The following is a 248-nucleotide window of genomic DNA, read 5'->3' on the forward strand; positions in this document are numbered from 1 at the left end:
CGGCTAGCTGGCGCGGCGACGAGTGCCGCCGGGGCTCGGTGCTTTTTCTCTCCCCGGATGCCATCCCTCCTTCCTACGGATCGCCGTTCTTCCCGCAAAAAAAACCCCAACAAATAACCCGACGACGACGACAACAACAACAACAACCGCGTGGTGCTTTTCGAACAATCTCAGTCGAGACTTCCCGCCCGTCCCCGATGCCGAAGCCGGGACGGGACGGGCGCGCGGGTGAGCTCCCCCGCGGCTCG

This window comes from Aptenodytes forsteri, unplaced genomic scaffold, assembly GCF_000699145.1.
Source record: "Aptenodytes forsteri isolate BGI_AS27 unplaced genomic scaffold, ASM69914v1 Scaffold157, whole genome shotgun sequence".
Taxonomy (NCBI): Eukaryota; Metazoa; Chordata; class Aves; order Sphenisciformes; family Spheniscidae; genus Aptenodytes; species Aptenodytes forsteri.